General features: G+C 44.6%; 1 protein-coding gene across 6 annotated transcripts in view; it reads right to left on the reverse strand.

Moving 5' to 3' along the window:
- The window catches only part of LOC110531840 (neurexin-2), a 1,034,463-nt gene extending 1,010,623 nt beyond the window's left edge, over positions 1–23,840 (reverse strand). For all 6 annotated transcript variants that reach the window (XM_036987703.1, XM_036987707.1, XM_036987704.1 and 3 more), the window contains exon 1: positions 23,617–23,840. The gene's annotated coding sequence lies outside the window, so the exon portion shown is untranslated. The remainder of the gene's footprint in view (positions 1–23,616) is intronic.
- Positions 23,841–25,224: the final 1,384 nt, after the last annotated feature.

Here is a 25,224-nt window from a genome sequence, read left to right on the forward strand (position 1 = left end):
CTGACCATATAATCTGACCAGTAAAAACCCATGAACTTATTCCATGTCATTTCAGCAAGCCACCACCCCAGATTGTTCTGAAATAGTGTCTGCAGTTAGAAACAGACAAGATAAGCATTGCAACAACTAGGGCCCCGAGTTTATCCCGATCAGGTCATGTGAGTGGGAAAAACTCTTAGCCCAACTCAAAGGCCAACGGAAAGGTAATAAACCATCACCATGGTAACACATCTTATTGACAGGGGGTCTAAGGTAGCAGTGCCGACCCATTGATTATGGGACCGCTGCGTTGGTTTTCCCATTGATTCATTGACTGATTGATTTGGGGCCAAGGCAAGACAGTTTCCCCTGCCTGGGGGAAAAATGCAGACGCCAGTTGAGCCATGCATCGGCTTCCCATCTCAGTCACCGACCGTCCGCCATATGGATTCATCTTGTTTTGCCTCGGATAGAAAATGCCACACACACACACACACACACACACACACACACACACACACTCCAGCAGCCAGTGTTTAACAAACAGTATGACTTTATTCGGATAGTCCTTGAGCTAGGGAGACTGAAAGAGAGCGGCTCTCCAGTCGGGCTGGTCGGTGACTCACTGACACCTTTCCCGGTCAGAGGAACAAGTCAACCTCACAGATGTACACATAAAAGAGGGAACTTTATTTCCATAGGATACACGCAATGGGCGTGGTTCTGCACAAAGAGAAATATTCATTCATATACCATACATAATAAACATAGCATGACGATGAATTGGTAATCAGACATGACAGCACAATAGCACGTGTAACATGGACTGTATAACGTTATTCACGTTATACAGTCCATGTTACACGTGCTATTGTGCTGTGGCTTAAGCAAAGGACTGTGTAACACATAGCATCAACTACTATTAACGACAAGAGCAATAGAACTAACCAACAGTAAAAGTTTCAATGACAACATCACACGCTTCTGTACACGTGGAGAGAGACTGAGGAGGCTCTGACCTGAGCAGGCAGAATGACTGTCAGGTGTCCTGCCCCTTAGCAACATGTCGGTGGCCTGGTAGCAGAGGTCACTGGGAGTTTAGGGAGCCAGTTTATGTCTCTCTCGCACCGTTGGGGGATGGGTGGCGTGAGCTGCGTGAAGTTACAAGACTCGCAGGCAGGGCAATCTGTAACAGAGACCTGGGATTCATTCCGCTTCTTGTCCCGTTCTCCAAATGTCAGACGGCTGTTTACATAAATACTCAGTGACGGGATGACAATTGGACCGTCGACCGTAGCCAAGTCTAACAAGAAGTTGCCGTCTGTGTCAACCAGAACTCAGTGCTGCGAAGGGTTGCTTTCCAATAGACTGGAAGACAACAAGTAAAGGTGGGGTCTGTTCTAAACTTCTAGCCCATGACAAAGTACATGATATGATTGACGTTGTCATACATCATAAAAGGAATAATGTTACTTGGCATATCCTCAAGTGTGAGTTATCAATTGCCATTCCGATAGCACTGCTAGCTAACACAGTTGCTACCAACAGCCACGATTCTAAAAACCAACAGGCTGTTTCAAATCACACAAGTTGCCACCGGACATGTAAAACATATGCAAAAATGTCTGGGAACCTCAGTCGCTGAGTAAAGGTGTCTTGCCAAGGACACAAATAGAGACTTATTCGATTTTAATTAGCCTTCCGTCTCACCTCTCCATCTGCATAAAGAAGCATCTTGGCAAAACAACCAACGAGAGAGAGAGAGAGACGGGGAGCGTTCATCATGTGAAAGCTGTGGCGTACTCCCATTTGGCCCATTAGGCGTTTGATAAATGGCCGCCGCCGGAGAAGCCGGCGACACGGGAGGGGGGGGAACATCAGAGGAGCGGCAGGCGGCGATAACGACGCCGCGGCGATCATAAACAGATCTGCTGCTGTGCCAACCGTCAGGGTGATGAAAGCAGACAGAGAGGGGGGGGGGGGGGGGGGGGGGGGGGGGGGGGGGAGGTTGAAGAGGGGAAAGGTGAGAAAGCTGAAGGGCGGATATGGAGATAGGGGGGAGGGAGATAGAGAGAGAGAGCAAAAGAGAGAGCAAAAGAGAGAGCGAGAGAGAGAGAGCGCGAGAGCGAGAGAAAAAATGTAGGGTGAACATTAAACAAGACAGGGACGGGAAAGAAAGAGACGGAGACAGGAGAGAAGATGGGAGAGTGACTACGAATGGACGGGTGTGTGAGTAAGACAGGGACAGGAGAGGGGAGAGAAAGAGACGGAGACAGGAGAGAAGATGGGAGAGTGACTACGAATGGACGGGTGTGTGAGTAAGACAGGGACAGGAGAGGGGAGAGAAAGAGATGGAGACAGGAGAGAAGATGGGAGAGTGACTACGAATGGACGGGTGTGTGAGTAAGACAGGGACAGGAGAGGGGAGAGAAAGAGACGGAGACAGGAGAGAAGATGGGAGAGTGACTACGAATGGACGGGTGTGTGAGTAAGACAGGGACAGGAGAGGGGAGAGAAAGAGATGGAGACAGGAGAGAAGATGGGAGAGTGACTACGAATGGTGTGAGTAAGACAGGGTGGGAGGAGGAAGGGAGGGGGGGAAAGAGGGAACTCCACAGCCCCTCTCCATCATCTTAAACGCTCCACAATTAAAGAGAAGCTCTGCAGATCACATGCAGCCCGGGACTGTCGGACTGCCCCCGAGCCACAGCTGCCTAGAAATAAGCCCGTCTTAAACACGAACAGCGGGGGAAGAAAGGAAGGAGAGAGAGAAAGAGGGAGGGGTGGTAAGAGATGGAGAACGAAGCAGAGGCTTTTTTTCATATCAAATTATAGCAATTTGTACTCTCTTTCTCCTGCTGGACCACGACACATACATTGTAACTTCCAGCAAGTAAGTTAAATAGTTAACACACCCCCCCCCCCAACTCCCCCCCCCCCCCCCCCCCATCCAATCCACCCCTCCTCCATACTCCCTCCTCTTCCCTCCTTCTCCACTAAGGCTCATGGTTCTTTGTTAACATGACTAAAGGAATTTGTTTTAAAATAAAATAAAATAAAATCACACCGGAGGGCTGAAACTGTGGGTAATGCATTTCAAGTAGTCCAAAAGGCAGCACGACTCAGACTTGCGTATTTCCTGCTAAATGGAAGGAGTCAGAGAAGAGAGCGTCATAGAAAGAGAGGGAGAAAAACATATCAGAGAGAGAATGAGAGAGAGCGAGATATATGTGTGTATATAGATATATGTGTATATATGTGTATATATATATATATAAAATAGTGCCTTGCGAAAGTATTCGGCCCCCTTGAACTTTGCGACCTTTTGCCACATTTCAGGCTTCAAACATATAGATATAAAACTGTATTTTTTTGTGAAGAATCAACAACAAGTGGGACACAATCATGAAGTGGAACGACATTTATTGGATATTTCAAACTTTTTTAACAAATCAAAAACTGAAAAATTGGGCGTGCAAAATTATTCAGATTACAGCTGTAAGTCACTTGGGGTATGTCTCTATCAGTTTTGCACATCGAGAGACTGACATTTTTTCCCATTCCTCCTTGCAAAACAGCTCGAGCTCAGTGAGGTTGGATGGAGAGCATTTGTGAACAGCAGTTTTCAGTTCTTTCCACAGATTCTCGATTGGATTCAGGTCCGGACTTTGACTTGGCCATTCTAACGCCTGGATATGTTTATTTTTGAACCATTCCATTGTAGATTTTGCTTTATGTTTTGGATCATTGTCTTGTTGGAAGACAAACCTCCGTCCCAGTCTCAGGTCTTTTGCAGACTCCATCAGGTTTTCTTCCAGAATGGTCCTGTATTTGGCTCCATCCATCTTCCCATCAATTTTAACCATCTTCCCTGTCCCTGCTGAAGAAAAGCAGGCCCAAACCATGATGCTGCCACCACCATGTTTGACAGTGGGGATGGTGTGTTCAGTGTGATGAGCTGTGTTGCTTTTACGCCAAACATAACGTTTTGCATTGTTGCCAAAAAGTTCAATTTTGGTTTCATCTGACCAGAGCACCTTCTTCCACATGTTTGGTGTGTCTCCCAGGTGGCTTGTGGCAAACTTTAAACGACACTTTTTATGGATATCTTTAAGAAATGGCTTTCTTCTTGCCACTCTTCCATAAAGGCCAGATTTGTGCAATATACGACTGATTGTTGTCCTATGGACAGAGTCTCCCACCTCAGCTGTAGATCTCTGCAGTTCATCCAGAGTGATCATGGGCCTCTTGGCTGCATCTCTGATCAGTCTTCTCCTTGTATGAGCTGAAAGTTTAGAGGGACGGCCAGGTCTTGGTAGATTTGCAGTGGTCTGATACTCCTTCCATTTCAATATTATCGCTTGCACAGTGCTCCTTGGGATGTTTAAAGCTTGGGAAATATTTTTGTATCCAAATCCGGCTTTAAACTTCTTCACAACAGTATCTCGGACCTGCCTGGCGTGTTCCTTGTTCTTCATGATGCTCTCTGCGCTTTTAACGGACCTCTGAGACTATCACAGTGCAGGTGCATTTATACGGAGACTTGATTACACACAGGTGGATTGTATTTATCATCATTAGTCATTTAGGTCAACATTGGATCATTCAGAGATCCTCAATGAACTTCTGGAGAGAGTTTGCTGCACTGAAAGTAAAGGGGCTGAATAATTTTGCACGCCCAATTTTTCAGTTTTTTAATTTGTTAAAAAAGTTAGAAATATCCAATAAATGTCGTTCCACTTCACGATTGTGTCCCACTTGTTGTTGATTCTTCACAAAAAAATACAGTTTTATATCTTTATGTTTGAAGCCTGAAATGTGGCAAAAGGTCGCAAAGTTCAAGGGGGCCGAATACTTTCGCAAGGCACTATTTTATATATATATATATATATACACATACACACATATACACATATATATATAGAGAGAGAGCGATATAGAGAGAGAGAGAGCAATGTATATAGAGAGAGAGCACGGGCGAGCAAGAGAAGGAGTCAGATAGTGAGAGGGTCAGAGAGAGAGAGAGAGAAGATGTTATCTGCCCTCACAACATGAGCGAGAGCTGAAAGAGGGGGAGGAGAAGCGAGCAACAGATAACCTTACGGCCCACAGGAAGAGCCCAACCCAAGAGAAGATCAGTAGCGTCACCAACATCTCCCTGGCAGGAACAGTGTAAGCTGGCAATATTCTGAATTAGGAAATGTGTAATGACCCCAAAAGCCTTTTTTTCCCCCCAAGAGTGTTCAGCAAGAGAAATCATGCATCAACTGAGTCTGAAGAGCGTAGAGTTCAAGATTAGAGGAAACATCCTCTGTGTATACCTCTTGTAGTTTGAGGAGGCTTACAAGATAAGTCCTTGATGCTCTTTCGGTCAAATGCATCAAAATAGGCTTGTGATGCTCAGTCCCACATTAAAAAAATACTATAGTGTATCCTATGGTTAGAATACGATAGTATTCACTGTAGTGTTTTTGCAGACAGAAGTCAGTAAAAAGACGACAGTGTATACTGTAGTATTTACTGCAGTATACTGTAGTATTTACAGTTTCCTATAGTATAAATACTGTAGTAAAAAAATAGCATATTCTATAGTAATTACTGTAGTGCTTTTGCAGACTCTAGTATACTGTATTATTTACTGTAGTGTTTCCGGACTGTAGTGCGGTATACTGTAGTATTTACTGTAGTGTTTTTGGGGACATTAGTGCAGTATTTACTGAAGTGTTTTTGTTTTATTATCTTTGACATAGAAGTGGTGGGCTAAAAGAGCAAATGTTCCATAACCGGTCAGGTAGGTATGTAGGTAAATATGTAGGTAGGTAGGTAGGTAGGTAGGTAGGTAGGTAGGTAGGTAGGTAGGAGTGGGTTCTGAACGAAGAGTTCCGAGCTTCTGCTCTTTTCTATAACCATAGTGAAGACAACAATGGTTTATTTGGCATGTAGGTTTTTCAATTACAGATGGCACAAATTGGGATATGGGGAGGGGAACGGGCAGGGTATATGCAAAGTAAATACTGCAGTATTTACTATAGTTACAAAAAAAATAGGGTTTTTGCGGACATTGTTGTAGTATTTACTACATTGTTTCGTTTGTGGATAATACTGTAGTATTTACTATAGTATTGTACAGTGCACTTCAAAATTCTATAATAAGTACTACACATGAGGGATACTACAGTGTGTGGTATAGTATTCTACAGTATACTAGAGTTTACTACATAATTCTAGTGAACTGTACTAAAAGTGGAATAACACAGCCCATCCATGCCATGGCGGATCCGGGAGTTGAACCCACACCACCACGTCACCACACAATCCAGAAGCACCACATGAACCAGTTCTGGGTCTGGAATGACAGTTCTTCAGGTCTCAGGAAGGCATGCTTACTTCCGCTATACTCACATGTGAGTCCTTAGCTCACTCATCCTTATACATCATGTGAGTACATACGTGGGATGTTAATTTGATCCAGCTGGCTACAGCAGGAAAATACTCCTGCAGCGACAGGAAATGTGAATTATTTTGTGGATTATAGTGAATGCACATTTTAAAGTGGAAAATACAATTCTAGTGGAACTTCGAATACATTACAAGTTTGCATTTCCTGCCACGCAGGAAAATTCTCAGCACCAAAGGAGTGGTCAAATTAAGATCCTGCGTCTGTAGTGAGTACTAATGATTCAAAAGCACTGACTTGCTTTCTACACAGCCTGGGATAGACATTATGACATGCTGCGTTGCGTATCCTTTCCGCAGACTTCGCCAGAAAGGTTTAAGCTTAACATCACAATGGTGTGCTAACCCAACCACAGAACAGCACTTCCTCGACACAAACAGAAGCACACACATGCTACACACACAGACACACTGTCTCGACTTACAGCAAAACTACTGAGCTGCTTTCTTCATCCCATCAATGATTTAATCAATATTACACATGCCAACATACTCCCTAGTCTTTCCACAGTCTGAGCTTTCACACACCATTGTCGATCAAACCCATCGGAAAGCCATAACAAATGAAAGTATTATAAGTGGGATTGAATTGCCGCTCACTGAATGCCTCTTTCGCATGTTAAGCTATGATCCAGCATTGGGCTAGAGTTGGGAAAGCTGGCCAAAGAGTGAAGCCAAGAACCGGAGCCAAAAGCAATAGGCAGACGTGTGAAGACGCTAGGCTACAACTTGAGCCAAAGACGGAATAGGAATGTATGGAAGATGAGCATAAGAAAGGGGGCATTTTATATGTAGCGCTATATACTAATGCTACAATGATGTAAAGCAGTATAAGTACACTGGAAAACAGAATAAATAGCCAGATGCTATTTAGCTGATGTAGATAGCAAGAAATCTGCATGTGCGTGCGTGCATGTGTGTAAGCAATGGCAAAACAATGTCTGCATATGCTAAGCGTGCGTAAGTGTGGTTGTGCATACCATTTGATAGTGAATTCATGGATGTGGGTGTGTGCTTACGTGCGTGTGTGTGCTTACGTGTGTGTGTGTGTGTGTGTGTGCGCGCGCATCTTCATGTGTGTGTAAGCAAGGCCAGTGTATATCGCCTCTCCAGAGGTTCCCTGGGAGCCGGCGGGGTCCTGGATTGATGGACGAGGCCGACAGCCGTTAAATATTCCTAGATTTACACTTGGACTGATGAAGCGATCATCTCCCCATCCACAGGCCTGACGTAAATCCAGCCGGGCCCCGCAGCAGCCTGACAATAGCAGGACAGCTTGCTTGCTTGGCTGGGAGAGGAGGAGTGGAGACGGGAGGAATAAACACAGGATGGGTGGAGGAAGAGAGGACTGGGGTAGAGCTGGGCAGGAGGCCAATGGGACAGAGAGAGGAAATAAAACAAATATTTCTTAATCTTATCTTCATACATTGTCACGGTGTCCTGCACTACCGGGTGCCGTGTGTGACACAGAAACACACACGCTACACACACACACACACACCTACGCACCCAAGTGCACAGATAAATAAATGCACACATAAACAAATGCACACAGAAGTCGATGATGACAATGGTTTGCGTGTGGGAATACACACACACGCACACACACACACACCCTCCACTCTCCCTCATCTCCCCACTAAGAATGAGCAGTGTTCCATCATAATGCAGCATGCCTGAAACAATATGCCATAAGGCTTCTGTTAATTCAATTAGAGTCTTCACATTCCAATGGACAGCAGCTCTGTGACAAGCATCATCCACTCTGAAGTAAACAAAGAAAGTAAATGCTTCTTGTTCAATGCCCGCAGGACTCCATTCCCTGTATATTATCCAATTGTAAATCCACAAATCCACTGACAGATGTAGGACCTTAATTTGATCACCCTATTGTAGGCAAACTTTCCCGCAATGCAGGAAATGTAAAACGTGCAGTGTATTTGAGGTTTCAAGGACCAATCCTTAGTCGAAACATTAACAAAGCTTATGCCCCGCCCCTGTTTCGGTAAAAGCTGAGGATGGGGCTGGAGAAATGTAAGCACTCTCAAATGTATCCATGATATCAAAATTATAGTTTTAACCATGTTTTGAGCTCATATACTGTTTGTTTCCAGTTGTGCTGTTTAGAAACAAGCTTCTATTTTGGGTTCTGATGGAGTATAACAGTATAATGGAGTATAACTAAGCACATGAGGCATTTCTACGTTATATTCTTTCAGAATAAATGGGTACATGTCATTAATTTATAATTCAAAAAACATTTATCTAGCAATGGCAGACTGCCCCTTTAAAAAAGGATTTCAAAGTTAGTCATTTCCACTTTGAAGTGTCAGAGTTGATTTCCCCTTACTAAAAATGTATGAACTCTTACAAAAATCTCCATTAATTACAATCCACATAATAATAAACATTTCTGTTTATGCAGGATTATTTTCTGTAGTAGGAAACTGGCTCAAATTAAGATCTGTCACCCACAATCGCACTCGCACACAGACACACATTCTCACACACTCACACACTCCAACCTATGAGTGTAAGCTGACCCCACACTCACACCTATGAGTGTAAGCTGACCCCACACTCACACAAAAGAAACCCAACAAATCGCAAAAGCTAGAAATGATGGCAGCCTTTAATTTGACATCCGGGGGGCCGTTACTCTGCTCAAGATGTTGTTTGTCCTGGGATGACATCAATGATGGAACACTACGGGGTCCTGAGGGGTAAGACACGGGGCCTCGGGAGGAGAGCTTCGCATTAACCCTTCCCTGACAATCACCCCTCGTCCTCTAAATATGACTGGGAGACCCAATTCAACCCATGACACTGTTAATGCACTAGTAGTCACTCCAGCCCAATGTGTGTGTGTGTGTGTGCGCGTGCATTGCCCAAGAAACTGCTCCTCTCCCCCTCTGTCAGTTTCTCAGTCACGTACCCCTCCGAGCATCACTTCCCAGCCGAGGTAAACACGCTGCGGCAACGGATGACATTTAGGTCGTCGACACATTGCGGCCACACGTACACTAGCGAGTCCTTCCACTAACATTCCATTTCATTCTCTATCGTGTTCTACAAAGGACACTATGGGTCAGTTGCCAAGACACAGAGGAATCCTAGTCCTGGACTAAACAGCTTCTTATAGAGACTCTCTATTGAGCTAGTTTTTCAACTCCAGGACTAGGCTTAACCTGTACATATGACAAACCAGGATCCAGTGCAGCGGCTCACTCTACGAAAGCAAACGTGTTTAAAATAGGTTGAATTCTATAGGGCACTAGGACAATGCCGCATCCAGTGTGCAGTGGAGTGGATCAAGGCCAAATGCATTTGAAGTCTCTAAACTCTGATGCATTCACAAGACTCGCTGGTATAAAGAAATCCTGTCGGACATAAAAACGATTGTCCAGACGGCTCAATCAAAAACACAGCTCTACTATTTGCTAGAAGCTACAGTACAACTAGTATTCAGCAGTTTGAGCATAGCAGTGACTCTATCTTTTATCTCTACTCTACATGCTGCAGGAAATATTTAATGGTTATATGGCCCGGCCTCGCCCCATATTTTATGGAGCAGCGTTATCGCCGAGCTGAACTATGATAACCTGGGTAAGGAGTCGAGGAGAGCAGGGCAGGAGGGCAGGTCTCCCCACAATCTCGGCCTGCCTGCCAGTCTACCTCGGATGAGGTTGACACATCAAACCCCTTCACAGGAAGCAGGCAGCCAGAGCACAGAGCAGGGGCTGCCCGGGGAGCTAAGGGCTGCCTCTGCAGTAAACAGCAACATGTTTAGCATTTAACTTCAGTCTGGGAGGGGGGGGGGGGGGGGCTTTCTATCGTTCACACGATTTCTGTGGGTGGATGTGTTTGTGGATGCCCTCTCCCTCTACCCTGCTCTTTTAATCATTATTTCTCTAATATTCCCCTATTTCTCTCTCGGTGGATCGCCCATTTCCTACCCACTCTGGCTCTCTTTTTTCTTTAATCCTATCTTCCTTCGCTCTGTCGCTCTCCCTATGTGTCTTGCGCTTTCTCCCTCCCTCGCTCTGTGTGGGGGATGCTCCCCTCTGGGCTTGCTGCTCTCTGACGCAGCGCTGCAGCATATGAATGAGGGATGAATTGTAAAGGCAGAGCAGAGCCAGCCAGGGGAACCACATGGGGGGGGGGGGGGGGAACCACAGCGAGGGTGACCTTAGGTCATCTAATGTCAAACCTCAGGGTGCCCCTCACCCCCCTCTTTTAATCATGTTGTCCAACTGAATGTATTCAACTGAAATGTGTCTTCCGCATTTAACCAACCCCTTTGAATCAGAAAGGTGCGGGGGCTGCCTTAATCGACATTCACGTCTTCGGCACCCAGGTAACAGTGGGTTAACTGCCTTGCTCAGGGGCAGAACAACCCATTTTTACCTTGTCAGCTCGGGAGATTCGATCCAACATCCTTCCAGTTACTGGCCCAACGCTCTAACCACTAGGCTACCTGCCGCCCTGTTTAGTGAGGAAGAGGGTGAACGCTCTGCTCCTCTACCTCCTCCCCCCTCCTAGAATTAGCCTCTCCCCTGCCTGTCATGACAGGCATGACACATCATTGTGGTTAGTGGGGGTGTGAGGGAAATCAAATGTTCTCCTCTTCTTCCAGCTCCTCCTCTATTCCTCCATCCCTCCTCCTCCACCTCTTACTCTCCTGGACTTGATCTCTCCCTCTCTCCGTCTCGCCCTGCCTGCTAAGTCACATGTCAACCTTGATTAAAAGCCTTCCTAGCTTTTGACCTCTTTTCCCCCCGCGCCACCCACCTTCCGCCCTCCACAAATCGGCAGATCAGGAGCAACTCTATCCCAGTGAGCTCACGACCTTGGCGGGGACAACACACACACACACACACAGACTCACTCACACACACAAACGGCTCACCAGGGCCATCTGTAGGAGTGTGAAAGGCATCAGCTGCCACTTCAGCAGACTGTGATTACTCTTTGCCAGGTCACAGGTGCTGCCCAGGGATTTCACCCCCATGCCACCCCAAGCCACCATGCCATGCAGGGCTTCCTCTAGCGGACCGTGCTACAACCTCATAACAGCCTGGCATGGAATACTTTGAATAACAATAAACGAGAGAAAAAAAATTGTGCCCATGACATTTTCTTGGTAAGGGCACGTGGTAAAGAAAAAGTCAGGGTCCTGGCTATGAAGTCTACTTTACAGTGGATTACTATAATTCAGGGGTGTTCATCTTCCCTTTCAATGGCGATTTGAAAGTGCAGTCATATTAAAACACTATTATTTTATTTATTTCTTTATTTATTCTTTATTTAACTAGGCAAGTCAGTTAAGAACAAATTCTTACTTTCAATGACGGCCTAGAAACAGTGGGTTAACTGCCTGTTCAGGGGCAGAACGACAGCTCGGGGATTTGAACTTGCAACCTTCCGGTTACTAGTCCAACGCTCTAACCACTAGCTACCCTTCCGCCCCAATATAGGGCCCAGTTTGACCCGGTCAGGTCAAGCAGTCAACAAAAAGGTATTGGCAATGATGTCAGATTTACAAAAGGATAGGCTGGTTAATTCACATAATACATTCAGTTTACACCCTAGGGATACTTTCTAAGCAGTTTACCTGATGTAAAACTCAATGGCATTGTATGTACACACAATCAGGAGAATTACACAAAAAAAAAAATAGGATTTTGATCATCTTTATCAGAACACCAAATTACACTTCCATCTGATCTGATCACAGTATTAGCATGTCTCGCCCTAAGCCCTGATTTTGGCTGATCGCAAGTCTGAGTTGATTAAAAAGCAGTGTGCGGAAGAAAATGCTACTCTGTCACTGTGTGTGTGCATTCCTGCTTGCGTGTGTGTGTGTGTGTGTGTGTGTGTGTGTGTGTGTTTACGTGTCTGCGAAATCAGTCATCATCACAGCAGCATGTCCTCTCCCCAGGCCGTAAACCCCACCACTGGCTTTACACAGGTCAATCATTAATACTGTCTCCTGCTGCCTCCTCCGTGTTGGCCCTGGGAGCCAACCAGATCACCCGCACTTAATGGATGCTTACCTTCAAAGACCTCAGTTTCTCCCTCCGTAACAACAGAGAGTAAAACTCGGAGTGAGGAATAGAGATGGAGAAGAAGAGGTAGGAGGGAGGGGCGGCCCTGCATCAACTCACCTATAGAACAATAGGAAGTTTGCACACACACACAGACACACACACACACAGCAGCTGCACCACAGCTCTAATCCATCATACACTCCCGTCCGTGGTGCTGAAAGCACAAACTCGCTGCTCTGATCTGGGTTAGGAGAGAAGAGTTGGAGTAGGGAGCTGTCCAATGTACTGAAATCAGAGGAGCCATTTAACTAAAGCCACAGCACAGCAAGAGCTGTCCATATATGTGTGGTGCTGAATTTGCAATATTGTCCTTCCTAGACTAGAAGGAGAGTGTGTTTGGGAATGGAAGCTGTCCATGGTGCTGAAATCACTGGGGGCAGTAAACTGAAGTCACAACAGGAGCTGTCCATATATGTTCGGTGCTAAAATAGTACCAATGGACCAGAAAGGAAGTGTTTGGGGTGAGGCTCTGTCCATGGTGCTGAATTTAAAAAGTATAGTCCCAGTCTTTTATTTATTTATTTAAACTTTATTTAACTAGGCAAATCAGATTAGACCAAATTCTTATTTACAATGACGGCCTACCAAAAGGCAAAAGGTCTCCTGCGGGGACGGGGGCTGGGAATAAAAGGACAAAACACACATCATGACAAGAGAGACAACACAACACTACATAAAGAGAGACCTAAGACAACAACATAGCATGGCAGCAACACATGACAACACAGCACGTTAGCAACACAATATGACAACATGGTAGCAACACAACATGGTCGCAGCACAAAACAAAATAACTTAACAAAGCACACCTGTTAATTGAAATGCATTCCAGGTGACTACCTCATGAAGCGGGTTGAGAAAATGCCAAGTGTGCAAAGCTTTTATCAAGGTAAAGGGTAGCTATTTTGATGAATCTCAAATATAAAATATGTATATTGATTTGTTTAACACTTTTTTGGTTACTACATGATTCCATATGTGTTCTTTCATAGTTGATGTCTTCAATATTATTCTACAATGTAGAAAATAAAGAAAAACCCTTTAATGAGTAGGTGTGACAACTTTTGTACATAAAATATATGCTTGCACACACAAGCAGAGCCACGCATGACACAACACTATCTTTCCCCTCCATCTGTCCAGCATTGTTGTTCTCCTTCATCCCTTTGTTTTTCGCTGAGTGAGTCCTTTGCAGTATAATTCTGAATGGGTATTTGTGGAGAAGAGTGGTGCATGGGTGAGAGGAAAACTACTACAACACACACACACAGTTTCCACTGGACCATAATCGGAATATGCCTTAGACGTGCATTACCTACTACTACTGTCACTGTTATAGAAAACACGTCCCAAGTGCCATATGGAAAACGCCATATCATTAGAGCCATGATTAATGAAGCAAGACGTCGACAGCAGTCCAACAAGACGGTAACTATGAATAATTTAGGACTTACACTCGAATGTGTTGAGGCAAACCACGAGGGACTACTAAAGTAACGCCAGAAGACTGCAGGCAGCTTACACGCAATCAACCTAAACCGTTCCAGGGAGGTTCGCTCGGAACAAAAACCAACCAGCAAGAAACAGAGATGCAGTAGAATCAACAAAGAGCAAGATGAAAAGGTCTGAACAATACTGTTTCTCCCTCCATTTACTTTTTTTCCCCCCATTGCCATGAGGGAGCTAGCCAAGTCTTGGAGATTTATGTTTGGCAACAGAACCACAGGGTTACACACTGAGCAGTGAGCAACTAGGACAATCTGCCGGTCTTGCAGATCTTACCCAGTCTGGGAGCCTTGGAGAAAATTGCTTGGCAAGAGCCTTGAATCGATAAACCTTCCAAAAAAGTTTGTTAGGCTTGGGGGGAGCTGACCTTTCTCTCCCCACAACGTCTGTATTTACACGCTGTGTGTCTGTGTGTCTGTGCGCGCGGGTGCATGTGTGTTTCCCGAATGCACGCGTGTGAAATGGCATGAGAAGTAGAGGGGACAGAGATCTTGATGAGACTGGCCCGCACCAGCAAAGGGAGAGAGAGAGAGACAGAGTGCAACAGGGGAAGAGAGATAAGGAGAGAGGGGGAGACAGAGTGCAACAGGGGAGGAGGCAGAGGGAGATAAGGGGAGACAGAGTGCAACAGAGGAAGAGAGAGAGCGGGAGACAGAGTGCAACAGGGGAGGAGGCAGAGGGAGATAAGGGGAGACAGAGTGCAACAGAGGAAGAGAGAGAGCGGGAGACAGAGTGAAACAGGGGAGGAGGCAGAGGGAGATAAGGGGAGACAGAGTGCAACAGAGGAAGAGAGAGAGGGGGAGACAGAGTGCAACAGGGGAAGCACTAGTATTTAAAGAGTCCAAGAGAGGAGAGCTGTCAGATCGGGCACTGATCTGGAGCCTGGGCAAAGGAACCACACACACACAGAAAACACATTTGCACCATAAACATCTACACACACACACACAACTGGAGTGTTATTCTGGGTCCTCACCGGGGAGCAGAAGCACAAGCCACCACCAAAACAGTTCACACACCGGGCCAAATGTTGAATCACAGCAGGTTGAAGAGGGAGAAAACTGCTGATAAATATGGACTCTGCCATTTGGGAAATGAATGGAATATGGACTTGGATCACAAGTATGTGCTAAAATCCTATTAACAACTGCTGATAAGAGAGACACAGGTCCCCCCCAAAAAATGGTGATCCCTGATAATCAATCTCTGGATGGAGTTTGAGAACTGGAGAGGGTTGTGGGAATGTTTGGGGGACGTGGTGTTGATGAGAAACACTGAGAGTTATTATGAGGAGAGCATGTGTGGACTGTTAAGATACAGTGGTAGTAGGTACAGTACATGTCATGGATGCACTTCGGTGATCCCTTATGTATATTCAGAGCTCGGGCTAATTTCACTAATGCAAGGCATCGAAAAGTACATAATGCTGGAATATTGAGTGAGATTGGATCCCAAATAATGAATAAACCCCCAAGTACTTCAGATTGGAGTCAGTCAGAAATGTTCTAAACCGATCAGACTGGATTGTTATTGAAATGGCGTGGAGGGGGAGAGAGCTGTGACTCGTCTTTTGAGTTACCTCGCTTTCTGGTAGAAGCTTCTGACACATCCCGACCGATCACATCTCGGCTTTTTCCCCCTTCCCCCTTCAAGACCCTTCAAGACCAGAGCACAGAGCGCCCGGGCGGGCAGAACATAGCCTCTATGACACAGCCTCAATCGCCCCCGACGACCAAAATAAAAACAACACTGGGGCCGCCATTAGAGAAACTCAGAACAACAGAAAGTGACAGTAAGATGGGTCATCGTGCCCCCTGTCAGAAGAGTTTTACTTAAAAAAAATATATATATATATATATATACAGTGCCTTGCAAAAGTATTCTGCCCCCTTGAACTTTGCGACCTTTTGCCACATTTCAGGCTACAAACATAAAGATATAAAACTGTATTTTTTTGTGAAGAATCAACAACAAGTGGGACACAATCATGAAGTGGAACGACATTTATTGGATATTTCAAACTTCTTTAACAAATCAAAAACTGAAAAATTGGGTGTGCAAAATTATTCAGCCCCTTTACTTTCAGTGCAGCAAACTCTCTCCAGAAGTTCAGTGAGGATCTCTGAATGATCCAATGTTGACCTAAATGACTAATGATGATAAATACAATCCACCTGTGTGTAATCAAGTCTCCGTATAAATGCACCTGCACTGTGATAGTCTCAGAGGTCCGTTAAAAGCGCAGAGAGCATCATGAAGAACAAGGAACACACCAGGCAGGTCCAAGATACTGTTGTGAAGAAGTTTAAAGCCGGATTTGGATACAAAAAGATTTCCCAAGCTTTAAACATCCCAAGGAGCACTGTGAAAGCAATAATATTGAAATGGAAGGAGTATCAGACCACTGCAAATCTACAAAGACCTGGCCGTCCCTCTAAACTTTCATCTCATACAAGGAGAAGACTGATCAGAGATGCAGCCAAGAGGCCCATGATCACTCTGGATGAACTGCAGAGATCTACAGCTGAGGTGGGAGACTCTGTCCATAGAACAACAATCAGTCGTTTATTGCACAAATCTGGCCTTTATGGAAGAGTGGCAAGAAGAAAGCCATTTCTTAAAGATATCCATAAAAAGTGTCGGTTAAAGTTTGCCACAAGCCACCTGGGAGACACACCAAACATGTGGAAGAAGGTGCTCTGGTCAGATGAAACCAAAATTGAACTTTTTGGCAACAATGCAAAACGTTATGTTTGGCGTAAAAGCCAAATACATGACCATTCTGGAAGAAAACCTGATGGAGTCTGCAAAAGACCTGAGACTGGGACGGAGATTTGTCTTCCAACAAGACAATGATCCAAAACATAAAGCAAAATCTACAATGGAATGGTTCAAAAATAAACATATCCAGGTGTTAGAATGGCCAAGTCAAAGTCCAGACCTGAATCCAATCGAGAATCTGTGGAAAGAACTGAAAACTGCTGTTCACAAATGCTCTCCATCCAACCTCACTGAGCTCGAGCTGTTTTGCAAGGAGGAATGGGAAAAAATTTCAGTCTCTCGATGTGCAAAACTGATAGAGACATACCCCCAGCGACTTACAGCTGTAATCACAGCAAAAGGTGGCGCTACAAAGTATTAACTTAAGGGGGCTGAATAATTTTGCACGCCCAATTTTTCAGTTTTTGATTTGTTAAAAAAGTTTGAAATATCCAATAAATGTCGTTCCACTTCATGATTGTGTCCCACTTGTTGTTGATTCTTCACAAAAAAATACAGTTTTATATCTTTATGTTTGAAGCCTGAAATGTGGCAAAAGGTCGCAAAGTTCAAGGGGGCCGAATACTTTCGCAAGGCACTGTACATACATATACACACACACAGCAATTTGAGGACATTCAATTGATTTTATTTTTGATTTTCAAAATTTCATGGCCAAGACAGCAAGTCACCACTTATCCATTTATACACCTAATCTCATCTGACTCATCACAAAGGCGAGGGGATGCAGATAATTGCATGACCTCACTCGTTCATCCAATGTCCAATGGTTGTGTGTAGTCTGTGAATGGGTGTCATACCTGCCTGTGTTATACTATGCTCCCTTGTCATCTCCAATCAGAATCCAGCAGTATCTATGATGGGCTGGTGCTGATTAAGGCACGCTCTTTGCACAAACCCAATAGAGGCCATCGTCGCCCCACTGGCCCATTCTAAGAGGACCCATTGTGGCTGGTGAGCACCTCACCCTCTCCTGAAGAGGACCCTTTGTGCTTCTCAAATAGGCTTCCCTTGCAGCCGCATGAAGGGAAAAAAGTGCAACTCTGATATTGTGCCACACAACCAGTGCGTATCTCAACCACTATCGCCCTCCTCAACCCCAGGCCACCTGTCTCATTCTTCCCAAGTGTGGGGACAATCTAGACCTCATTTCGTCCAATGAATAGCATGGAAAGGTACGGGTGAATTCTGGGATTGAGCTATACTGTGACTCGATCCCTCTCGCAGTCTGGGTGAAGGGAACAACCTATGTGTTCCTTCTTTTCTTCCGTCAGAATGATTTTGTGAAGGGGTACACAGGAGCAGGCGACTGAGGAGACAGAGAGAGGGGACTGGCAGACGGAACAAAGAGAAAGTATTGTATTGTGTCCTTGGCTGAAGCTCTCCATCTCCGAGATGAGTCACGTGCAAGTCACTGCTAAGAAACAAAAGATCACCGTGATCTAGACTGACGATTGTGAACCTTTCCCTATTCCCTCCGAACTTCCGGGTCCATCTTTCCAACTTTTAAGAGAATCCATTTTACAGTGAAGGATTGATGTCTTCTTTTAGCTCCTACGACATCGGCATGGATTCAAGGCTGTGTCCGAGGCTTGGTCACTCCTAAGTAGGCAGCTATCAATATCAGAAAAAAATGAGTAGAGTACAACTCTATTGATATTGAACGTCACCGACTGGAATGGATGCAACTCTACTACTCGACTGCCTCTCTTCCAATACACACTGCTTCCAGTACCTAATGTACACAGTACACAACAGACAGTACACAATGCTTCCTTATGACCATAAACCTTTCCAATCAGCAACAATTAACATGTCCCATTGGCTCCTCCTGTCGAAGTGGTTCGTTGGAAATGAGCACCGAAGACAATTGACTGATCTTTCCAACCATTGGGGCAGATTAGCTTGTGAACTCCTATAAAGTGTAGTGTGTTAGCATTGGCGTTGGATTTAGTGACCCCCTCTACAGCTAACGGCGCTAACAGTTTGATAAGGGGTTTATTATATTCTGACCTCTTAAATCCTCATTGTGTAACAAGTTCTCGTGGCGCATTATGGGGCCAAATGGGATCTATTACCTGCCGGCATTTAAACACTTCAACCACAGTGCGTTAGGACATCTTTTTACCACTGTCTCAAAAAGGTAAGGTCCCCAGGGCGGTGGCAAACCTAATAAATCATCAACGGAGCGCTTACGGCATTCTGTTTGCCCAACAGTTGCCCTTCCGAAGGCAGGCGAGGTGGAGTATTTTTAAACCAGAGAAAGCAGCTGTCTTTTTGTGCTGGAGTAATTTAGGTTAAATAGCTCGCTGGAGGGTGCTAACGCGATGCGTCACACCTGGAATGCCAACCCCCAAACACCCAGGTCTGGTGAGTTCTAAAGATGTGTGGTATTATGACAGCAGAAAGTGGAGGAGGAGGAGGAGGAGGGAAAGGAGGATAAAAGCATGTAGCCTCCATCTTGTCTTTATTATTGATAGATTTTTATGCAAATAGTGTATATCAAATGTGGCTTTTGCCAGAGGTAAATTAGTTAATTGGCTATGCGTTGCCGTTTTGGGGGATAACTCCGAAATGAAAAGGTTTTACTTCATTCAACTACTCAGAAAATCGCGTCATGCATGATTAAACCATACTTGTGAAATCCAGTGAATGAATTACGACTGAATCTTGGTGGAATTATAGATGGGTTGTTTTTCTTCATTGCGTTTATACGGTACAGGAGCTTTTCAACTGCAGTCCCTTTGGTGTATCAATTAGAAGACCAAAGGCAAATTCTGAGAATATCCCTTTGTCGTTCATCCACCAAATCCCGGAAAGAACTTCAAAACGTAACATCCCCAAAAAGCCCCCAAACCAACTGCCTGCCATTATTCCTTGTGGCATGACTCCTTCCAAGCCTACCATTCAATCTTAACCAGCACATCCAGAGGGAAGTACCCGATCAGATCAATCAAAACTCCACTCCGTATTCTCTCTTTCAAGGATCCAGCCAATCAGTGTGGAAGACAGTGAGGGGTCTTTAAGTACATTGCTACATCATAGGGCCTTCTCCATCAGAGGCCTCCCATAACTCCCTCTGCTCTGCTTAAATCAAGGCACTGACTGAGACTGAGGCTGGAGCAGACAGAGCAGGCAGGCAGGGCACGTCTCCCCTCATCACAGACACATAGACACAAATGAGGGAATGGAGTGTGGAGGTAGGTGGAAAGAGGGGTCATTGTATTCCGTACCATCCCCTTATCTTTGCAACTGAAAGTGTCTGCTTGTCTGCCTTGTACCTCCCCCTCAGCACGTCTGCTCATTCCTTCATTGGATGGAGGGATTGATGGAGGGATGAAAGAGTAGGAGTAGAGAGTTAATGAGGCAGATTGCTCTCGTCGCTGCGGTGTTAGGGATTACAGGGAGATTACCGTGCCTGATTCTCCCTCTCTCGTTCCTCGCGATCCTCCTCCTTGCTCTCTTTCTTCCTTCCTTCCTTCCTCTCCCCCTCTCTCCCTCCATCCCTCCCTGACAGTGATGAACCAGAACAGGAGGTCATGCCCGTGTCAGCCTAGCGATGGCCTAGCGACGGGGCATGTCTCAAACGAGGTGAGTGAGAGGCACCCGTGATGTCTGTGTCAGGGAAAGGGCAGCTATTTAGAACACAGTGGATAGGATTCCGGAGGCCTCGTGTCTGACATCTTGCTTTATGAACCTCTCCACTACAGTAGAATACCAAACAAAGTATCCTGAAATTAATCACGCGGTTGACATTTTAGAGATGATGCCCCTCTCTTGCCCATTATCAAACCAGTATAGAGAAGAATAGAATACGATATAATAGAATGCAATACAACACAATAGAACTTATAGGTTGTGGGCCTACTTCCTCGAGGTACGTGAATAAGTCCGATTTTCAAAAAGCCTAATTTAGAGGCTATCCAATGTACCAATGCATGCTGATTGCAGAGGCCTTCAAACGAGGCTAATTATTTGAGTTCAAACACTGGCAGATTTGTATGGCCTTTTGTACTCAGGAAAGCTGCATGTCAGTGGATAAGAGCAAGCAAAGCTAGGCAGGAGACCTTAAAATTCCATTTTTGCACTCACAGAATAACAAATGGTGAAAAGGTCTGGAACAATTATTCAAATCAGAGGGAATTTGCAATTATTATAAGTCATCTCAGCCCACAATAGCAATGTTAAGCACCCTCCATAAAGCACAGTGAGTAAAACAATAGGGAGAAAGTGTGCACATAGGCCCTACAGTTCATCCTCTGTTGGCAGCACCACCGTGTTAAATATGTAGGCATATTAGAAGAGATGCTAATTAGGGGCTATTAATTGACTATTCACTCACTGTCAGTCAAAACAGCTTTAGAGGACACAAAAGTCAATAGCATGGCCTGAATGCCCTGAAAGAGCACTCCAAATCAATAGCTTGTGACACAGCGATCACATTTCAAATGGTTGAATTCATTTTATTGGTTGCATTTCCCTTTAACACAATGGTGAGAGGAGCTGGTCATGCAAGTGATTCATAGAATATTGTTTCAACTTGGTCAGCTAAAAATCAACCTAGCCGAATAACATCCCAAGCTAGAATAGACAGTAAGAAGAAGAGAACAAGAACATAATAGATCTGAGGAGTGGTATATAGGCCATGCAACTGGCTATAAAATTGCAATAGATGCTCTCACTACAGAACGGCCATCATTACCAATGATTTGTCCCAGGGGTCCGTATTTGAATTAGAAGCCTGTTCGATAAGCGACATACACTACCTAACTTGTATGTGTGCGTTAATCAACTCCAAGCTTCCAGCCTAGCCCTGGGTATTCCCTATGTAGCACTATTGTTCATGTAAAGGTAACCATTAACTGTCGTTGAACACAGTATTTTTCTCTTTCTGATATTGGCAGGGATGGGCAATTTTTTTTTTTTTTTAACTCAGTCGGGGTCTCAACTTCCGTTTGAAAAGCAGAATACACAAGGTGCATTTGTTTGTGCATCAGCCGTTTCTCTTGCTATGGCCGTCACGTCAGTAAGTTAGTCTAGCGGCCAGCTATCTAAACTTGTAGTAATCATGGTTGAATTACCGACCAGGGGTGCCCATTGATTTTGTTAGTCACTCTCACTCACATATCATATTCAAAAATGTAAACATTCCTCTCCACCCTATGGCAAATTGTGTTCGCTGTCAGTGTTACCTGAACTAAAATTGTTCAGTTGGCCCAAACTTAAAACAAAGGTTAGGGACACCCACAGTGATTTTAACATACAATGTCTAAAACTGACATATTTGAGACATCAAATATGCAAGTTGAAAATGTTAAAAGCACTGTGGGTGTCCCTAACCTTTTTCGTTCCTAAGTATTTTCAAGTTTTGGCCAACAAAACATGTTAAGTTCAGCTGACACTTTTACAGTGTAGAATGGCAGGAATTTAGCTGTAAAACTAGATTTTTTTTCTCTCCGGTGGCCCCCACCATGATCAAAGATGACCGTTCCTGCCCTAGACGGTTACGCACCCCAGTGGGCTAAGGTATGGCGGCATGGTGGAAAGCATTTCATTCGCAATTGCACATATAATGCCACTCTCTCAAATATGCGTATTTGTCATTAAAAATGTAAACCATGCTATAATTATGTCATCTTCTATATCTGTTTGTAAGTAAATGCAACTACAATGAAATCGTGTTGGATCTTCATCTTTTGCTGCCAGAATTGGAACGCACTGGTTCAGAGACCGGAGAATGCGTGGTCTCGAGTGGCCTGATGAAGATGTTGTGAACATATTAAAGCCTTAAAATATAATTGTAGAGAGCCAATGAAAACGAATTTAATGAAGCCCATGTTTTGATCTTCAATCGTTCTCTCCTGAGCACCCAAATCGAGCCTCCAGTAAATCAAACCAATAAATGCTTCCTTTCAACGATTTGGAAAAGGTGTCACTAAAGGGAGAAATCGTTATAACGAGAATAGACTGAGAAGAATATGGATGAAGTGTTATTATTGTCTCATTCACTGCAGCAAGAAGCATATGACTATGTTTCTGAACTTGGTCCGATACAGCAGCCTTCTGTGGATGTAGGCTAAAGACAGAGTGGGCAATAAAAAGACGCACGCGTCTCACAATTGATTCTCGGATCCTCACATGTAATATTTCAACCGTAAGTTGTATACATTTTCACAGTAATCACATTCCTCACATTTTTTCTGACCCTGTGAACATTTCAACTCACTCCCCTGTGTTTATTTTCTAATTTTTCGGGACTGCAAACTCAAGACCCCGCAGCGATGGTCAAAAAATGCAAGTGCGAGATATGTTCCCTCCGCCCGATTCCCTTCGGCCACACCAGCAATATGCACGTTTAAAAAGCTATTAGCAATGTGGGAAATCTCTGAAGATGCTGCGTGACAAATTCTGAACCCAGAAAAAAATAACAGCGGTCTGCCCGTTTAGGATATGGTTTATCCCAAAGGACACCGCTGCCAGGTCCGTCTAATCCCCTCCAAAATATTGACCCATTAAGCATTATTCCACCTACAGTCACGAATACATTCTGCTCAAATGAAACGGTGTCTTATCATGACAACTTTCTAGCCTCTCTTTCAACACAAAACATTATTTCAGAACGTCAGTCGACAGCAAAAAGGTCCATAGTCTGACATAACCATGCTCTGATGTTTGTCACGCTGTTGGAACATTCAAATCCAGCACAGCAGCACTATCAGAAAACGCAGACGCAAAGGAATTGTGACCACAGCTAAATGTATTGTGTAAAAAATTAAGTCCTTACTTGTGTCTTTCTGAAATCCTTCCCGATAACTCTCCAGACTTCAACGGTGTAATATTCCTGGACGTGCCGCTTATTTTGTTATCCAGTGCATGAAGCAGATCAGAATGCTGTTTTTTCTCCTCCAGCTAGCAGATGCGAAATGACCCAGCCCAGCCGTTCCACCTGCAACCGTGGAATAGAAGAGACAGCATCAGCACCGCACTGGAGCCCGCCCACCGCGACACGCCCGGCCCCAGCTAGTCTACTTCCAACCAAGGCAAGGGAGGAGTTGGAGAAATAGCCCCTTCGGTTTTCTATGGCTACGTTTACGCAGGCAGACCAATTCTGATCCCCCCCCCCCCCCCCCCCCACTAATTAGTCTTTTGAACAATCAGATCAGCTCTGATGAAGATCTGATGTGGAAAAATCTGATTTGATTGGTCAAAAGATCAGAATTGGTCTGTCTGTGTAAACGTAGCTCTGGTCATGCGGATAAGATCATACTAGCTGTGAACATTTATGTTTGTGAAAGAGCTAGCCTATGTACCTTACCTCAAGTGTTAAAACAACGACTGAGAATATGGTTCCAAAATGTTAAAACTTCATATATTGTCAGCTAAAAACAGTGGCTGCCCTATGAAAGACATTCAACTGACACACACGACCTACTGGCACACCTAGCCTATTTAAAACGGCAGGTGACCTAATCACTTAATTAAAGTGAACAAACTCAACAGCAATGGGCTTGTTCAATTCGCATAAATGGTAAGTCGTTTAGTGGACTGTTTTATGAATACGGGGGTACTGAAATACAGCACTGAAAAATTGAAGAAATAAACAATAAATAGTATTTGTATAATAGGTTGAGCTGGAGAAGAAATTTGGCAGACAAAAATCGATATATTCAACGTCTAGGCCCTTTATGTGGAAGAACAAACGTGGGGCGGTCTTAGAGAGAGCGAGAGTGTTTTTTCTTTCTTTAACAAGACAACAGGCAGAATTACAATGGCCATTGTAAAAATAATACACTGAAACACAATAAACAAATGGCAGGTTATAATCAATTCATGAAAATAGATGAACGTAATTCATGTTCATCAACTTGCTTGAGCAGAGCTGTTGGGCAGTCCAGATGAAATTTGAATCAAAACTCGTTAGCCAGCTAGTTAGCTAAACAGCCCAACAAGCAGACCTGCCGTCAGTGTCCTGCATCTTAATGAGTCAAAATTGCAAGTTGTATGTGGTCAAAACTCAGACGTATAAAAAATGTAAAGTTAAATAAAGAAATTGACAGAAAACTCTTTCTCAAGTTCCATCTCTGTCTGTCTGTCTGTCTGTCTGTCTGTCTGTCTGTCTGTCTGTCTGTCTGTCTACCTGTCACACACACACGCATACTGTACACACACATAATGCCACTGACAGACATGAGCTGGGGCTGCAGCTCATTAGATGGCTAGAGCCACTCAGCCTGCTCTGGTCTGTTCTGGTCTGTTCTGGTCTGCTCTGCTCAGGATCTGTTCTGCTCTGCTCTGCTCAGGACTGCTCTGCTCAGGATCAGGTCTGTTCTGGTCTGCTCTGCTCTGGATCTGGTCTGTTCTGGTCTGCTCTGCTCAGGACCTGGTCTGCTCT

Source organism: Oncorhynchus mykiss, chromosome 9 (assembly GCF_013265735.2).
Source record: "Oncorhynchus mykiss isolate Arlee chromosome 9, USDA_OmykA_1.1, whole genome shotgun sequence".
NCBI classification, from domain to species: Eukaryota; Metazoa; Chordata; class Actinopteri; order Salmoniformes; family Salmonidae; genus Oncorhynchus; species Oncorhynchus mykiss.